The sequence below is a fragment of the Puma concolor genome, chromosome B2, assembly GCF_028749965.1.
Source record: "Puma concolor isolate L17-30 chromosome B2, mPumCon1.1.hap2, whole genome shotgun sequence".
NCBI classification, from domain to species: Eukaryota; Metazoa; Chordata; class Mammalia; order Carnivora; family Felidae; genus Puma; species Puma concolor.
In genome coordinates, this window is record NC_141671.1 from 1,801,572 (window position 1) to 1,818,830 (window position 17,259).

The 17,259-nt window shown below is 51.2% G+C and overlaps 5 non-coding genes across 5 annotated transcripts; 4 read left to right on the forward strand and 1 right to left on the reverse strand.

Moving 5' to 3' along the window:
• The first annotated feature begins 5,513 nt into the window (after window positions 1-5,513).
• Window positions 5,514-5,587, forward strand: TRNAT-CGU (transfer RNA threonine (anticodon CGU)). Its single transcript has one exon. It is a non-coding gene; the product is annotated as a tRNA-Thr (tRNA).
• A 3,570-nt stretch (window positions 5,588-9,157) lies between these two features.
• Window positions 9,158-9,230, reverse strand: TRNAM-CAU (transfer RNA methionine (anticodon CAU)). Its single transcript has one exon. It is a non-coding gene; the product is annotated as a tRNA-Met (tRNA).
• Window positions 9,231-10,236: 1,006 nt separating this feature from the next.
• TRNAL-AAG (transfer RNA leucine (anticodon AAG)) lies at window positions 10,237-10,318 on the forward strand. The gene has a single exon. It is a non-coding gene; the product is annotated as a tRNA-Leu (tRNA).
• A 2,178-nt stretch (window positions 10,319-12,496) lies between these two features.
• TRNAM-CAU (transfer RNA methionine (anticodon CAU)) lies at window positions 12,497-12,569 on the forward strand. The gene has a single exon. It is a non-coding gene; the product is annotated as a tRNA-Met (tRNA).
• Window positions 12,570-14,867: 2,298 nt separating this feature from the next.
• TRNAT-UGU (transfer RNA threonine (anticodon UGU)) lies at window positions 14,868-14,941 on the forward strand. The gene has a single exon. It is a non-coding gene; the product is annotated as a tRNA-Thr (tRNA).
• Window positions 14,942-17,259: the final 2,318 nt, after the last annotated feature.

The following is a 17,259-nucleotide window of genomic DNA, read 5'->3' on the forward strand; positions in this document are numbered from 1 at the left end:
GCCATGAGATCATAACCTGCACTGAAGTCGGACACCCAACCATCTGAGCCACCCAGGCACCCCGTCAATTTTTAGATTATAATTTCAGAGGGACTAGAGAAAAGATGACTGGGGATCTTTTCTTTTTTCAGATCTGTTCTCTCTTTCCAATTTCTTTGCTTCCGGCAGGCAAATCTGTAAGGAATTGAAATTGAGTATCACCCCACAAATTAGTTTTGAAGAACCTGATATGCTGACACCTTGAGCTTCACACGGTAACCCCGCCAGCCTGGGCCTGGAGCTCTGTCTTCGCCTCCGGGACCTCAGGACCGTTCGTGTACAGGACACTGGCAGCCTGCCCAGAAATACAGAATGCTCAGTTGGTGGGTCATGAAATATGAGTTTGCTGTACTATTTGATAATATGTGATATGGAAAGTGGGAAAGCAAATTGGATGGATAAAGCCTATCTAGGGAGTAATTAAGGTAGTAGCTCATGAGATAAAGGCAAAACCTCATAGGATGTGGGAAGCATAGATAATAAGTCGCTGGTGAGACAGGCGGAATTCCTAATTGTGTTAAATTGTGTTGAATTGTGTTAAATATAGATACCAAGGACGTTAGTAACTTGGAAGATAAACTAAATGGAATATAAGGAATACATGGAATACGCGGATTATATGATGGAACAAAGAGGACTGTTACTTAGAAAGGTGTAGAAATGGTAATCAAAACTAAGTGATACTCAGCAGGGCAATTTTTCTATCTATTCCCTTAATTAGGGAAAACTGAGTCTCAGACAGTGACTTCCCACCAAAGGAGAGAAAATAATTTACGACTTTAATAGTCTATTTAAAATTCTAATATAAAATTGGGGGTGCCTGGGTGACGGAGTCGGTTAAGTGTCTGACTCTTGATTTCGGCTCAGGTCCTGATCTCATGGTTTGTAGGTTTGAGCTCCACGTCGGGCTCTGTGCTGACAGTGTGGAGCCTGCTTGGGATTCTCTCTCCCTCTTTCTCTCTCTCTTTCTCCATCTCTTTCTTTCAAAATAAATAAACAAAAATTTTAAAAATAATAAAATTCTAATATAAAATAAATCGTGATCAATCACTGTGTTCTAAGGGTATCTCCTGGCTTCAACATATATTCCTAATTTGCAAAGTTATGTAGAAGCCATGCCTCTATGTCTGGTATCAAGTTCTCCTGAAATCAGCCACTTTATGCCAGTACATTTTCACGGGCCATGTCTAAAAACCCTAGCCAAAATGTGAGCTAACTTTAAACTTGCTACTTGTCTTCTCTCAGTGCAAAGAGGATGAGTAGTTGATGTGAGCCTGGCATTAGCCACATGGAGCATAAGGCCTGGGGACACAAGACTGTGGCAGGTGCTCCATAACTGGATTATTCATCAGGAACCAAAGCTCACACCCGTCCTGCATTTTAAGAGGTACCGTCCGTCAGGGGACAGAAGGTAGCAAGAACGCGAGGACAAAACGCTTGCCTTGAAGTTTTGAGGTGCCACGGGGCTGCGGCTCATTCTGCCCTTCATGGTCCCAGCCAGGAGGTCACCCGATGTCTACAACTCCCTCCATGCCAAGAAGGACAAACTTGGGATGCTACATAGCATCATTTAGGATTGTTTTTCATAATTTGGGGGGCAAATTCAACTATCCCTCATGGGAAACTTGATCCAGAATGTTTTTGTCCAGGCAAAAACTCAGGTTTGTATCTACTTAAACTACAAGGTTCTTTAGAGACAATATCAGATTAAAACTAGAATTGTATCTTTGGAATAGCTGGCTTATTGATGGGTTACCTGCATTAATAGCAAAAACTCTCAATGACATCAAATTATGATTTCACAGCAGCAGGCGCCACTTGGAACACTCTACTAATGCTGTGATTGCTGTGGTGAGTTAGGAAAAGATCCCTATTTGAGCCTAAACAGCCGTGACTGCATATTCCCTTATGAATACATGCGTGAGGAGGGAATGGATGATGGAGCATCATCTCGGGTACTTACCCGGTTTCTGGATTGTGGTGTAACAAGGAGAAAAGACTAGGAAGGACTGGATGTGCTCAGGTGTCTGTGAGATGATAAGGTGGAAATGTCTCATAGGCAGCTGTCTACGATCCTATGAAATTCTACAGAGGTCTTTGTGAGAAAGATATTTAGAAGGCATCAGCCTATTTTGGGTAGTTGGGAGATGTGAATGTATGGAATAGTATGAATATTCTCTCCAGGAAAAGTAGGACAATGAAGGATGGGACCTAGAAAACACCAACATCAAAAGGGTGATTCTCCCACTCGTCCCAGATTTTCAGGTCAGAAACACATTTTATTCAAGTCTCTGGGAAGTTCTCGGCCAGATTGAGAGATTCCATTACCCCTAGAATTTCTCTAAAAGGCACACAGTAGGTCTACTCAAAAATCCCAATTGCAGTTTTTCCCAGCATTTTAAAATTTCAAAACCATGGATTTAAAAATACTAAAAGTTATAAGTGGAGTTACAAAGATTTTTGCCTTTCAATACTTATGCTCAAAAAAATAAAGCAGCAATTTTCATTCAGCAGAAATTCATCAGAGATACAAGCAGAAAGACACAATTAATAATTGGCTTTAATTTACCATTCTCACTCCAAGAAATATCAATGGACAAAGAAATAAGCAATAAGAAACTTTAAAAATAATCAATAAAACTAACCCAATAAATACAAATTATTTCCTAAAGATGGGGAATACACCATTTTAAAATTACCCATGGAATTTCATAACTTGACTGTATATTGGTCAGTAAGAAACTGTCAAAATATTTTCTTAATTTAGAAAATAATGTACTAGAAAATAAGGGTAAAAATAAGAATCAAAATATAATTTAAAAATATAATTTTTTTTGCTTAAAAAAATCAAATTCTTCTTAAAATATCTCAAAGAGAAAATGAAAACTAGAACTGAAGGCTATGCACAACAGAATGAGAAGGCAACATATATCATTACCAGTAGGATGTAACTAAAGCATGTCAGTGGGAACAATTCATAACCTCAGATGCATTTCTTAAAGAATAAGATGAAAAATGCCTGAAATACTGTTTAGTATACCACTTAAAAAGTAAATAAAAGACCACAAAACCTACCAAATGAAAATGGAAGAAAGAAGTTAAAAAAGAAAAACTGTTTACATGCTAGGAGAGCTAAAAAAGTCTTCTTGACAAATGAAACCAAAATACAACCCAGTGGCAAGTCTAATCCCAGGAAAATATAAAATCAGAATTCAAAATTAGTAAGGAAAGTGTAGATATATGAATAGATGAGAGATAGTTTAAGCAAAAATCAAATATTATTTACAACTTTATACCTCTGTATCTGGTGATAAGAGTAATGAATGAGTTTAGGACAATATACGAGGACAATAGACACAGTGGATCAGTTAGTCTTTTAGTGTCGTTGTCTCTCAACAAATACACCGAGAATCACAGACAGTAGGACGTGCCCAAGTTAAACATTCTGCTGGAATGTTAACCAGAGAAGCAAATGAACAGGGCGTCAGGCCTCTTTTCCACTCTGAGAAGCACTCACTCCCTGAGGCAAGTTCCTTCAAATTGCCAAGGATCAGATCACTCCCGCGGCCAGTTGAAAACAGTTCCAGGGCATAAGAAATGGAAAGCTGCCTGATCCGCTGGTCAGGGCCACCAAAACCTGATATAAGTAGCACCCAAAAGAAAACCAAGTGAGAAGAATTCAACTCTAACGTCTAAAGATCCACATCCCAAATAAAATATAACTAAGAATCCAGCAAAAATAGTTAATTCAACAGCACCAAACAAAACTCACTCCAGGAGTCCAAGGATTTTTTTTTTTTTTTTTTAATGGCAAAACTCATTTTGCAAATGCAGACTGTGGTCTCATGACTTCTGGCTAAATAGAGCGGCCAGAACCTCTCTCCTACCTCCATGACCACAACAGACACTTCAGATCCCTCAAGTGTTTGGTGAGTAATGTCTATGTTCCCTCAGTTTGTGAATCTCAAAATAGTTTGCCGAGATTCAAAAAAGAACCAAAACAAAACTTCCAAGTAAAGTGAAAAGATAAATGAGTAACTGACCCAAAAGTAATATTCACAGTTCATCGCGCACACGCGCCCCACACACGCACGCGCACACGCGCGCGCGCACACACGATTCTTTCGGAGCGATTTCCCATGTAGAGAAGACACACCAGGCGGCCCCGTGCGCATCACCCACTCCCTTTGGCACAGGCGTCGGGAGTCCCACGGCCTGCAACCCGCACAGTCCGAGTCGACGCGTGTGCTCAGACCGCCCCTTGAGCCCACCGACCGGACGCCAGGTGCCGAGCCCCCGGATTGGATCGTCCGCCTGAACCCTGCCCCCGGGACACGGGGCTGGGGGTGCGGAGGGGGACCCGGCCGGGGAATAAAATCCGGCCCCGAACCCCCGCGCGGTCCGGGTGGGCCCCCGACTCTACCCCCATCGCCTTTCCGGCCTCCCAGCCACCCCCCGCCGCCCCCAGTCCCGGCCCCTCCAGGTCCCCCCCCCACCCCCCCCCCCGCAGACCCTCGGGTCCCAGGCCCCACCCCGCCCTGACGCCGCGCCTCCCGCCCGCGCAGCGCAACAGGGCGCCTTCCGGGTCCAGGGTGCAACCGAGGAGGTGAGGGTCACCGCGGGGCTGCGACCTCGAGGGTGGAGGGTGGTCACCGCAGGGGTGCGACCTCGGGAGGGGGGCAGGGATGACCTGGGGGGGGGCGAGTCACTGCAGGGGGGCGACCTGGAGGGGGCAGGGGTGACCTGGGAGGGGCAGGTCACCTCAGGGGGCGACCTCGGGGGGGGGGGGGGGGGCGAGAGGGGGGTCACCTGAGGGCGCGGCGGGTTCGAGCGGAGCAGGCCTGCCATGCTTGGCCAGCTGATTTTCAGACTGTCGCCGAGAGCAACCGAGGGGACCGGAGATGCGGGAAACCAGCCGACAAACGGCTTTTTCCTCGTGGATGCTTCAAAACTTGACCACGTGGCTCGCACTCCGCACCCCTCCCGAGAGGCGCCCCCTGCAGAGTCGTTCCCGCAGATGTTGGCTGAGCCCTGGAACAGGGCCGGGGGCCCGCTGCCACCTGTCGCTGAGGGCCCCCTGACCCCGGCCTCCTCCGCTCGCCCGGGACGCGCGGCTCTTCGTGTCCCGAATCTGGAGGCTGCAGGCGCCTCGGGCAGGTACGCGGGTGCCCGGGCCCAGCCGCTCTGTGCAAATCCTGCGGTCATCTTTAAGTCGTGAATAGTCCTTCTGGTCACGGTCTTCACCACGGATTGCGTGGCCTCGACTCTCTGTGGCACTCTTCCTCCGGGTAATAGAAAAACCCTTGGTCCGCCCCTGCGGCCTCCTGGTGCTTCTGGTGTTCTGCCCCCAGCGCGTCCTGCGGGAGAGAAGCCTCCCTCCGCACCTGCGTGTCTTCCGGAGACGGCCGCGATGCGAGCTCGCTTCCACCCTGTCCAAGGGACACGAGGCCTCAGCGCGGTCCCGGCTCCCGGGTGGCTCTATGGCTTAGCTGGTTAAAGCGCCTGTCTCGTAAACAGGAGATCCTGGGTTCGACTCCCAGTAGGGCCTGGCGTTTTCTGAAACCCACTCTTCCTGAGAATCGTTTTACGTTGGCCAGGCCCCTCGAGTCAGTCCTACTCACCCCCCAAACTCTCACCAATCTCCCGGCGGTGGAACCCGAGCTGTTCGGTTGCAGCTTGCTCGAGCTCCTTGCTCCTGAAAAGTGGATTCTTAGGGAGATGACAGTTCAAATGCGACCCACTGCCAAGGAAGGATGCTTTTCCTAGTAGAAGGGTTTTTGAGCACCTGCGGGGTGTTACAGTTTAAAGCAGGCAGACACGGAGAAATGCGTAATGTCTCTAGATTCTAGCAATCTCCAGCTCTATTTATAATGATTTCATAAAATAAGAGAAATTCATGAACCATGAATCCTGTGTTCACCAAAAAGAAAACTTGGGGTGTTTGCGGGGGGGGGGGGGGTGGAGAATAAACAGTTAAGATCCCTTGTTAATCCTCTTAAGGAAACTTTAGGAATAATGATCAACTGGAAGTTAAAATGTCCGGGACCCAAGAATTCCCAGGGGAGGACAAAGTTACTGTGGGAAAAGAGCAGGTTGGGGGACACCTAAGGCCACTTCGTTTGAAACGAAGTTTGTAAGATTGAACCCTGCGTGTGGGCTCTGTGCTGACAGCTTGGAGCCTGCTTGGAATTCTCCCTCTCTCTCTCTCTCTCTCTCCCTCTCTCTCCCTGCCCCTCCCCCGCTCTCTCTCCCTCCCTCTCAAAATAAATAAATAAACCTTAAAAATAAAAAAAAGAAGACATCCAGATGGCTAACAGACACATGAAAAGATAACTCCTAAAAAAACCCCAAACAACTCAATTATTTTTTTTAATCATGATACCTGTAGTACTCTTTAATCCCTACTCCCTATCTCTCCCAGCCCCCCACCTACCTTCCCTCCAGTAACCATCAGTTTGTTCTCTATAGTTAGGAGTCTGTTTCTTGGTTTCTCTTTCTCTCTCTCTCTTGTTTTCCTTTGCCTGTTTCGTCTCTTAAATTCCACATGTGAGTGGTCATATGGTATTTGTCTTTCTCTGACTGACTGACATTTTGCTCAGCATTATACTCTCTAGCTGCATCCATCTTGTTGCAAATGGCAAGATTTCATTCTTTTTAAGGCTGAGTAATATTCCACTGTATATTCTATGCCACATCTTCTTTATCCATTCATGTATCCATGGACACTTGGGATGTTTCCATAATTTGGCTATTGTAGATAATACTGCAATAAACATCCAGGTGCGTGTATACCTTAGAATTAGTGTTTTTATATTTTTGGGGGGTAAGTATCTAGTGGTGTGATTCCTGGATCATAGGTTAGTTTTATTTTTAATTATTTGAGGAAACTCCATACAGTTTTTCACAGCAGCTGCACCAATTTGCATTTCCACCAACACTGCAAGAGGGGTCCTTTTTGTCCACATCCTCACCAACACTAATTATTTCTTGTGTTTTTGATGTTAGCCGTTTTGTGTGAGGTGATAGTTCATTATGGTTTTTATTTGTATTTCCCTGATGATGAGTGATGTTGAGCATATTTTCATGTGTCTGTTAGCCATCTGGAAGTCTTCTTTTTTTTATGTTTAAGGTTTATTTATTTATTCTGAGAGGGAGGAGGAGAGAGCGGGGAAGAGGCAGAGAGAAGTTTCCATGCAGGCTCCAAGCTGTCAGCACAGAGCTCACATGTGGGGTTCAATCTCACAAACTTCGAGATCATTACATGAGCCAAAATCAAGAGTCAGAGGCTTAACTGACTGATCCACCCTGGCACCCCTGGCCATCTGTATGGCTTCTTTGGAGAAATGTCTGTTCATGTCTTCTACCCATTTTTAATTGGGTCATTTGTTTTTTGGGTGTTGTATCAGTTCTTTATAGATTTTGGATACTAACCTTTTATCTGATATGTCATTTGCAAATATCTTCTCCCATTCTGTCGGTTGCCTTTCAGTGTTGTTGATTGTTTCCTTTGCTGTGCAGAAGCTTTGTATTTTGATGTAATCCCAAACCACTCAATTTTTTAAATGTGCAAATATCTGAAGAAGCAACGCAACCGAGACAGAGTCGGCAAATAAGCATATGGAAAGGTGTTCGACACCGTCTGCCCTATCAGGGGATTGCAGACTGAAACAGCACTGGGATACCACTAGGTGGCTACTGCTATGGCCAAACTCCAGTACACGAACAACACCAACTGTTGGTGACCACGTGGAGCAACAGGAGCTCTGATTCGTTGCCGGTGCAGATGCAAAATGGGGCAGCCACCCTGGAAGAGAGCTTGGCAGTTTCTTTTGTTTGTTTGTTTGTTTGTATTTTAATTGTTTATTTATTTTTGAGACAGAGAAAGACAGAGCATGAACGGGGGAGGGTCAGAGAGAGGGAGACAGAATCTGAAGCAGGCTCCAGGCTCCGAGCTGTCAGCACAGAGCCCGACGTGGGACTCGAGCTCACAGACTGTGAGATCATGACCTGAGCTGAAGTCGGATGCTTAACCGACTGAGCCACCCAGGTGCCCCCTGGCAGTTTCTTACAAAATGAAAGAGTCTCACCGTGTGACGTAGCAGTAACGCCTCTCAGTACTCACCCTTGTCCACGCTGAATGGATTCTGAGAAAAGCCCATGTAGACCTGGGGTAGAAATGGTGATTTCTTTACTGTTTCCTCCTCAAACCGCCTTCCAGGAGGTGCGGGGACTTGAGACCAACTGAATGAAGTCTTTTACGGAAAAGGGTGATCTGGAGCCTGGTGACTTCAGGGAGGAAGGGCCTCCTGCCCCAAGCCTGTCATCCGTGGAGCGCACATTCTGCATGGCATGCAGAGGACGCTCACCGGGTCTTGAGTGTGAGATGGGCAGACACTCTGCCAACTGGGACAGAAGGCGGACCACCCGGAAGGACGCTTAACTTCCAAGATGTCAGAGTGAGGGAGCTGAGCGTCCTGCCTGGCCGGGAACATGTGCTGCCTTCAGGGGGAAGGAAGCCCAACTTCCATGGCAGAGACCGGGCGGGAGGGGATTTTTCCCAGGCCTGGAGAGCCGGCCCAACACGAAAATCCAAAAGGGACTGGGAAACTTCATTTTGAACTTGCTCAGGACTGGTGCCTCCTTCTTCCCTCAAGGGCTTGCCTTTGCAGGGGGAGTGTCTACCACGGTTATCTACGCCTGTCCCACCGCTGCATTTGGGGGAGCAGATAGCCTGTGAATTTCGCACATTTGCAAACGCGGAGGAATTGTGTCCCGAATCGCTCACACGTAGAGCCACCGCTCACACACCCTTCGTAACTGGGCTACTTAGACGACTTGACGCTGAAATGAGTTGAGATCTGGGGAGACTGGGCCGGGGTGCGTGTTTTGTCCTGGGGGACCCGCGGAAGGCTTTGGGGAGCAGGGGGCAGGTTGTTAGGTGCGATAGCGTCTCCCCGCCCCCTCCCCGGGATCTCCGCTTCCCAACCTCCAAACCTGTGAGCACGCTATCCTGCACGGCAAAAGGGGCGTGGAGGACGGGAGTGAGTCACGGGTCTCGAGGCGCGGTAGTGGCCTGGCTTCTTGGTCCACAAGGCGTGGGGAGGGGACAAAAGTCGCGTGCCTTCTCTGAGGCTCGAACTCAGGACCTTCAGATTATGAGACTGACGCGCTGCCCGCTGCGCTAAGAAGGCACCTGCCCGGTGGGCCTCTCGGCCTCTCCATCCGGTCCAGCCCCGGCACCCGAGGCACACCCCGGACCCGGGAGGTCCTGCCCGCTGTCGTGCGGCCCTCCGCGGACACTGTGTCCCCGGCAGGTCACAGTGACCGATCCGAGTCCCCGGGGTTTACCCTCGAGGAAAGAAACCGCCCCGAGCGGCGCCGCCACAGGGCTGATTTCACCCCAGCCCCACGTCGGCCCCGCGTGGGACCAGGGCGCGCACCCTCCCCACCCCCCCGACCCCCGCGGGACCTCCGGATGGCGGGCCCCGCGCCTGCCCCGCACACCCGCCCCCTGCCCCCGAGTGGCCGCGACCCCCGTCCCCGACGTCCAGGCAGCAGGTGCGGCGGGACCTCCGAGGACGGGGAAGGAGCCGCGGGGTCGGCCCCGGAAGACCACCGGCCACGCGGACCGCGTCCTGACTCAGTGCAGGCCTCCCACGTGCCATCTGGCAGCCCAGGAAACGATTCGCCTGGTTTTCCTGCGAGTAGAAGTTCCTGATTGGAAGGGCTTCGTGGAAGGGCTTCGTGATGTGCGAAACGGGATGACGTCTAACAGGAGTGTTTACGCCACCGAACCCTGCACACAAGACGGCCGCGGATGCTCGGGAGGGACGCGGGTAGTGACAGTGAGCTCCCCTGGGACGTGCTCTTTGAAGCCAATTACCTGAAGTGACACGCGTCTCTCCATCACTTCTGTGCGCACGTTTGTGTCGTGTCCACGGTGTAGATGGGCAGTGGCCCGGGCTTGGGCGGGAGGGGGGCGGGGGTGCACGCTGCGGCGCTGGGGCTCTAAGCGGCGCCCGCCCCCCCCCCCCCCCGTGCGGACCCCGCGGGGTGTGCGGTGTTCTGGCCCCGGGGGTCGTGGGAGGGGGAGAACCCCGGGGAAGGATCGCGGGGCGGGGGGGGGGGGGGGGGAGAGTGGGGGGGGGGGAGGGAGGTTTCTCATCACCCGCAGGATCCACGAGGGGGCAGGCGTGCGGTAGCGTGGCCGAGCGGTCTAAGGCGCTGGATTAAGGCTCCAGTCTCTTCGGGGGCGTGGGTTCGAATCCCACCGCTGCCAGCCTTTATATTGTGAGCAGACCTTAGAAAAAGGTCTGGCTGCCAATTATTTATATGTAATGTAAAGTCATGAGGTTCACACGGAAGTGAGACCTCCACCAGCCACACCGAGCTCCCTAAACAGCAGGTGCGCGGTACCAGCGGAGCGGTCGTGAGACCCGACCTGGGGTGGCACTTTTGTTGAGTCTGGCCTCCCCCAGATGTTACTAAACTGTCTTCCTATAGCGCCTGGGAAGGTCCTGGTTCCCCGCCAGCCTGTCGCGCAGTGTGAGCATCACAACTGCCACGTGTGTCCTGCTAGTCCCCTGATACTGTCATGGGTTCCTTACACATATTAAGCCATCTAATATTCTCAATAATACACGAGGAGATTTACATTAGAGATGCAAGGAGAGAAGGAGACTAAAGTTAGGACCAGGAAACCCCGTGCCTGTAGGTGGATTCAGGACGTAGTGACTGTAGTGGACAGAAAAATACCCCTTCCTCCCCATTCCTGGAAGCTGTAAATATCACCTTATATGGCAAAAAGTTGGAATGGGGAAATTATCCTGGATGGTTCAGGCGGACCTTAACCGCCTCACAACCGTCCAAGAGAGAGGGGGAAAGAAAAAGGGTATGGATACGAGGCCGAGACAAGCCGCTGGGACCTTGTCGGCGCCTTGGTTTCCCCCCAGTAACACTGACGCTGGGGCTTGTGGCCTCCGGCGCTGAGAGGAAATACCTGTAGCTTCAAGCCGCTGAGCCGGTGGTGACCTGTCACAGGAGCCTGGGACTCTAAATCAGTGTGTGTAAATGCTAAGCAACACCAGCCCAAACGATTGTCTTTGTTAGCTTCTCTGATTGCCAGCCCGACAGGTGCAAAGTGGGGTTTCGCTGCAGTTCTGTAGCTGCATTTTTGCATTTCTCTTAAGAATATTACTTATTATAATCTCATAAGTCTTATAATTATTAAAAGATTAATAATATTTCCATGTTTCACAGCCATTTGTTTTTCCTTTTTCACGAACTCAGTGTCTACACCCTTTGCACGTCTTTCCTGTGAGTTGGAATGTACTTGCTGAGGTATAGAAGTTACTTACATTAGGAAAATTAACTTCACAACACAACTTACACATTTCCCCACCATTTGTTCATTTGAATTTTCACTTCGCTTATGCAATTTCCTTGAGGGGATGACGGAGTATCTAAGCAGAATATGGCTTTAATATAGTGAGTTATGTCACTTTCATTGTTTCTGAATTTTTTTTGCAAAAATTAGTTTTCTACACCAAAATCATAAAAATGTCTCCCTTGGCAGTGCTAATAATTATATTTCTGGTCCCCCCCCCCAACTAAAATTTATATCTACTTGGAATCTATTTTATTATTGCAGGTGGTTGAAAGCTTTGTTTTCCCAAATAACTTCTCAACACCATACGCTGAACAATCCCTCCTGCTCTGTTTACTTAGTTACCACTGTTATCATACTCTAATGTATATATTTGCCGCTCCCTCCTTTGGACTTTTTATTTGCTATACCAATCACTGTCACTACCCGCGTCCCTCCTGAGCATCCGTGGCCGTCTTGTGTGCAGGGTTCGGTGGCGTAAACACTCCTGTTAGACGTCATCCCGTTTCGCACATCACGAAGCCCTTCCACGAAGCCCTTCCAATCAGGAACTTCTACTCGCAGGAAAACCAGGCGAATCGTTTCCTGGGCTGCCAGATGGCACGTGGGAGGCCTGCACTGAGTCAGGACGCGGTCCGCGTGGCCGGTGGTCTTCCGGGGCCGACCCCGCGGCTCCTTCCCCGTCCTCGGAGGTCCCGCCGCACCTGCTGCCTGGACGTCGGGGACGGGGGTCGCGGCCACTCGGGGGCAGGGGGCGGGTGTGCGGGGCAGGCGCGGGGCCCGCCGTCCGGAGGTCCCGCGGGGGTCGGGGGGGTGGGGAGGGTGCGCGCCCTGGTCCCACGCGGGGCCGACGTGGGGCTGGGGTGAAATCAGCCCTGTGGCGGCGCCGCTCGGGGCGGTTTCTTTCCTCGAGGGTAAACCCCGGGGACTCGGATCGGTCACTGTGACCTGCCGGGGACACAGTGTCCGCGGAGGGCCGCACGACAGCGGGCAGGACCTCCCGGGTCCGGGGTGTGCCTCGGGTGCCGGGGCTGGACCGGATGGAGAGGCCGAGAGGCCCACCGGGCAGGTGCCTTCTTAGCGCAGCGGGCAGCGCGTCAGTCTCATAATCTGAAGGTCCTGAGTTCGAGCCTCAGAGAAGGCACGCGACTTTTGTCCCCTCCCCACGCCTTGTGGACCAAGAAGCCAGGCCACTACCGCGCCTCGAGACCCGTGACTCACTCCCGTCCTCCACGCCCCTTTTGCCGTGCAGGATAGCGTGCTCACAGGTTTGGAGGTTGGGAAGCGGAGATCCCGGGGAGGGGGCGGGGAGACGCTATCGCACCTAACAACCTGCCCCCTGCTCCCCAAAGCCTTCCGCGGGTCCCCCAGGACAAAACACGCACCCCGGCCCAGTCTCCCCAGATCTCAACTCATTTCAGCGTCAAGTCGTCTAAGTAGCCCAGTTACGAAGGGTGTGTGAGCGGTGGCTCTACGTGTGAGCGATTCGGGACACAATTCCTCCGCGTTTGCAAATGTGCGAAATTCACAGGCTATCTGCTCCCCCAAATGCAGCGGTGGGACAGGCGTAGATAACCGTGGTAGACACTCCCCCTGCAAAGGCAAGCCCTTGAGGGAAGAAGGAGGCACCAGTCCTGAGCAAGTTCAAAATGAAGTTCCCCAGTCCCTTTTGGATCTATTTCCGGGCTCTATTCTGTTCCATTCTATTTTTCCCACCAACACCACACTGTCTTGATCACTATGGCTTTCTAGTAAATCCGAGGTCAGGTAGTGACAGTCCTCGAAATCTGTTCTTCTTCAGTTTTGTGTTGGTTATTCTGAGCCATTTGTCTCAACTTTAGAATCGGTTTGTCAATATTGTAAGTAACTTGCTGGAGTTTGGATTGGGATTTCCTTGAATCTATCAATCAGGCTGTGTTGAGTCTCGGGTCTTCGGTCCAGGTAGACAGCAGGGAAATGTTTTCAAGGTCTGCAGGTGGAAGTCACCGGGGATCCCTCCCCATCCCTGCCTCCCCCCCAGGGGAGCTGCACTCGGGGTTGTGCTTGCCTGACTGGCGGAGGGGGCGGGGGGGGGGGGGGAAGGGAGGGAGAGGGGAGGGGAAGGAAGGGAGGGAGATAAGTTTGGGGAGGGAGGGAGGGAGAAAAACAAAGACCCGGAGTTTAGGGCCAGGATCCTTTGGAATTCGGTGCGGATGTCACGCGGAGCAGAGTCCACACGCGGTCTGGGCGCGTCCTCCCACGGCGGTCCCTGCCTCCCGGTCTCCCGCCCTCCGCCCCTCACCTCCGGGTGTCCGGGACCCCTGCCCGCAGACATCCCCCCAGTCCCAGACCCCACCCCGGTCAGTCGCGGAGCCTTTCCGGGGGCGCAGCGAGACCAGGTGCCAGCTTGTGCGCCTGGCTCTCGGCGCCCTGGGTACGACCTTGGGGAGGGGGTGCGGGCGATCACTGGGGTGCGACCTCGGGTGCGGGGTGCGGGTCACCGAGAGGGATGCGACCTCGGGGGGCCGGGGGGCGGGTCACTGCAGGGAGGTGCGACCTCGAGGGCGTGGGTCAGGTCACCGTGGGGTGCTACGTCGGGGAGGCGGGGGGAGGGGGCGGGTCACGGCTGGGTGAGACTTGGGGGGCGGGGGGGCGGGTCACCGCGAGGGATGCGACTTCGAGGGGGAGTCGGGGAGCGGGTCACGGGTTGGTGCGACCTCGGGGGTTGGGGCGGATCACCGCGGGGGATGCGACCTCGGGGGGGTGGTGCTAGAGGGGAGAAGGCGTCCCCGTCGCCAACTGAAGACGCCCCTCCCTCTCAGGCGGCCCGGGCTGCGCGGGGTGGGCGGAGCAGCGTTCGCCGGAACCGTAAAGCCCCAGGAGGGCCGACCCGGACCCAGGAACCAGCTGGGGCGCCGGGGGCCTCTCCTCCTCCCCTTCGCCTCCAGCGGGGCACCTGCGCGGGTCCCGGCAGCGCCCTCCGCGCGGGCGTCGTGGATTGGAGACGCGGCATGCCTCGCTTGGCGGAGGTCCACACCCCGGCATCCCGCTCCCAGCTCCTGACCCTCCCTGCAAGTGACTGCTTGCGCAGTGCAGGTGCCGGGTGCTCGGGCGGCGCTCCGAGAGTCCTGCGTGAAGCTCCTTTGTTAGAGACCCCAACTTCGCACATTCGAAGGTGGAGTCCACGTTACAGAAGAGGCGCAGCCCCCGCAAGGTGTGATTTTGGAAGACGTCATCCCGCTTGGGGGTTACGGGGGATGGCGTCGACTTACTGAGGGCTAGCCTCGGCCTGAGAGAGGTGCTGTGGGTTATCCTTGGACCGAACGAAGCGCTGGGAGGCCTAACAGGGCAGAGGCGCGGAGCGTGTCCGCTTCCCACCGGGTCCTGCACCTGCACCTGCCGGGGCGGGAACGTTTAGTCTGAGAGCGAGGACAGACCTAGCACCGACCCCGCTGTGCGCGCAGGCCCCATGGCTTAGTTGGTTAAAGCGCCTGTCTTGTAAACAGGAGATCCTGGGTTCGAGTCCCAGTGGGGCCTCGGCTTTTCTCTTATTGATCCATTAACCCCTTCTGCTCCTTGTTCTGCACTGTATTCAGTGTTTCTATAGATTCTGACACAATCACTCGTAAAGCACTTGTGACTGTGAAATTCTCACTCTCAAAGGAAAGTGATGTTCCTTTATGATCAAAGTGATAACAACTGTAAGAGAGGGAATCAATAGAAATGGGCCTCCGGTGACTCTCAGAGGCGAGAAACACAGAAATCGGCAACTCCCTACTTTGCTGAAGCTCCTCCGTGTCCTCGCTTTTGGGGGGGGGGGGAGGGACGTGGCGAGGGAGGGGGGGGGAGAGAATATAAATGTTCCCAACTCTTAAAACCTTTTTCCGAACTCCCACAGAATTTATTAGTGGTTCTAGAAAACCCAGCATGGTATGTTTTACATGTGATTTTCCAAATACTACTAAATTATAAAATAGTAATTTATATTTTCTTATGTGTCTTCAGTCTTCAAGGGAGGCTTTTAGTCCCCAAGGAACTAAATAAATTGGCCCCACGGGAAACTGAACTTCAGTTCTGCAGTTTAAAACGCAGAACGATCCTACAACGCAGTGATTGCCAAGCTGGGTATGCACTGGAGTCACCTAGGGAACTTGTTAAAACAGTTTCTTGGGACTCATCCCCAGAGGTTTTAATTTGGTGAAGGACCCAGCTGTGTGTACTTTTAGCAATTACCTTTGCAAAACTCCAGCTTAAAATATTACAGACAGAGCTGAACCCAGAGGGAGGTGGCGGTATGCCCTTCGCATTTTCGTGCTGGTTCACGAACATCCACTTACCCTCCTATCATCAAGTTCGAATTGTGGGACGTCTACAGTATTCCAGGTGTTTCCAGACCCACCCTCTCTTAACCCACCAATCCTGTCGAACACATGTAATAAATAGCTCTTTGTCAATGAGAAAACAGCCTCCATAATGTTCACAGATACATAGTTAAGGACAAAGTTCAATGTCAAACCCAAGTCTGTCTGTCTGATTCTAGAACCCATGCTTTTCTCATGATACATGTCTTCTATTTTATTAGAGTCAATAATGAAGTCTTTGGTCACAGAGCTGAACAAAGTTAAGTGACTTGGACTGATCTCAAACCTAGTCCAATGGGTTTGGGAACAGGAGATAACTCTGGTGTTTGTTTGTTTGTTTGTTTGAGAAAATTCTTGCCCAGTGAACGACTGCTCAACTCATGTTTGAATCATGGAAGAGGAAAATGTAAAACAAAACCTCAGGAAATGATGTAAGAAGTTCTCCATTAGGAATGAGCAGGCCCTGTGAACAAACTGGGCCTGTCTCCTAGGATCTATCTTCTTTTGCCCTGGACAAGCTCTCCTCATCCCCTGCTTCTTTTGATTTAAACATAGTGTATTAGTCAGCTGGGGCTGCTGTAACAAAATATCACAGACTGGGTGGTTTAAACAACAGAAGTTTATCTTCTCGTAGTTCTGGAGGCTAACAGTCCAAGATCAAGGTGCCATCAGAGTGGTTTTCTGGTGAGGCCTCTCCTCCACCTTGTAGACATCAGCCTTCCTGCTGAATCCTCACATGGCTTTTCAAGGGAAGAGAGAGACAGTGAGACACTGTGATCGATCTGGTAGCTCTTTCCCTTCTTATCAGGACACCAGTCTTATTAAGGGCACCACCCTTATGACCTCAGTTCATCTTAATTAATTCCTTAAAGACCCTATCCCCAAATATAGGCACATTAGGGGTTAGGGCTTCAACATATGAGTTATGAGTTGGAAGGGCGGGGGTGGGGGGACACAATTCAGCCCATAACAAGCAGGAGAGGGAGAATTGTGTGGCTGAGCTCTGAGTAACAACTTCGTCATAACGGCATCTAAGAGCTGCTAAAGTGCTACCTGCTGGAAAGGGAGCTTTGTGGATGTGAAGAAAGTGTTGAGAAAAAAAAGTGTTGTCATATAGTTAGCAAGGATTTGGCCTTTAAAACACTTTTTAAATTGCTTTTTCTGTTCTGCCTGGTCCTGAGGAGTGACCTGGTCTGACATATTCTCCCATATCATAATGGAGATAGCTGGAAATTGTCCCAGCCTTTGGAGGAAATAAAAGGAAGACTCAATTTGATTAACACCGTCCTGAAGCCAGCTGAGAAAGACATGAGCCTTGTCTCCAAGGAAACTCCAATATGGTTGAAAAGACCAAATAAACACATATCCTAAACACTTCAGACATAAGAAAACCAATGCTTACTCATGACATTTGCGAAGAATTCACTTGGTGTCTGAATTCTGGAAATGTGTGAGCCTTGGGTACGTTGGACAAATTACACCTTTTTAAGCTTC